Source organism: Polistes canadensis, unplaced genomic scaffold (genome assembly GCF_001313835.1).
Source record: "Polistes canadensis isolate GaletaPanama2010 unplaced genomic scaffold, ASM131383v1 scaffold_120, whole genome shotgun sequence".
Classification (NCBI taxonomy): domain Eukaryota; kingdom Metazoa; phylum Arthropoda; class Insecta; order Hymenoptera; family Vespidae; genus Polistes; species Polistes canadensis.
Genome location: NW_014569667.1, coordinates 119,191 through 120,597, shown reverse-complemented (window position 1 = coordinate 120,597; position 1,407 = coordinate 119,191).

Here is a 1,407-nt window from a genome sequence, read left to right as displayed (position 1 = left end):
ATATTTATATTATTAATAAATAGGTATCTTAGGTAATGTGGACGTTCAAAAGAAATATTTTTTAGAATATATTTTTTATTTAAGCAGACATACATTTTTTTTTTATAACGCTAAACTTTAGAGATTAAGTTGCTGAAGTCCTAATAAAGGAACGAAACGTTCAACTTATCAAAATGAAGTTTTGTTTCTTTTTTTGATGTCCAAATTCCTTATGATATCTATTTATTAATAATTTTATTTTTCGAGACGAGTGAAACAACTAATTGAATTATTATTATTATTATTATTCGTTATACGCGTGTATAAAAGTTAAATGCATTATATATCGCGATTATTTTGTTAATTATAATAAAAAGGAAATATTTTTGTAAAAAATTTTCTTATAAGATATAATCCACACACACATAATCCTGTTAGAAATGATATAATAATATTGATTGTTTATACGATAAAAAAGAATTTTAATCGAATATGTTAATATTGTAAATCGTTCATTTGAATAGGAACAAAAAAAATGTATTCGCGAAGAAATAATTAATCATTGTGTGACGATTAAGTAACAGTTGTTTTATACACACAAATATAAATAATAATATGTTAGGGAAGCATGGTGGAGGGGGGAGGAGGGGGGGAGGGGGGAGGAAAGAAAAAAAGAAAAAGATATTGAATTTTATTGCAAATGATATTTATATATCGTTATTATTATTATTATTATAGCAGTATAGGATTTATGCGAAATTGCGTTACACGTGATGATTTCGTATACTATCTTCAACGGATTATTTTCATATAGGAATGAAATATTCGTAAAACGACAGATGGTTGGTATGGTGGTTGTTCTTTGTAACGTGCTACTCGAACAAGGAAGTATAAGAACATTTCAATAATAGTCTTAGCAATGACTTTTACACGCAGATGGGATTTACAATCGTAGTAGAATGGAAACTGAAAAAATTCGTTGTCCTTTTTTCATCGTTTAAACGTCATCATAATTGCATTTTATAAGTAAAGACACCTGTGAAAGTTCTTATATAACGACGATGTTGACTCGTTGACTTTTTCTGATCAAATTTCTTTTCATTTCTCGAATACTTCTTTTTTTTTTTTAACCATTCGAGCTGTATTTAATTATCATTATTAAATGACAATTTAAAGTCTCATAATGATGAATTATTAATGTTTGTAAAAAAAAAAAAAAAAAAAAACCACAAGAAATATGAAACTTAAAAAATTCGTGAAAGGTTCTTCTAGAACTTTTTTTTTCAATTTCATCTTTTTTAATTTTTAGTTCATCAATGCCATCGGCTGTAACCTTTACCATTTGTCCGTACGCGTAACCTTTATATCACATTTATTAATTCCTATAATTAATTTGTAAGAGAAAAAAAAATATAATGTCAAATTTAA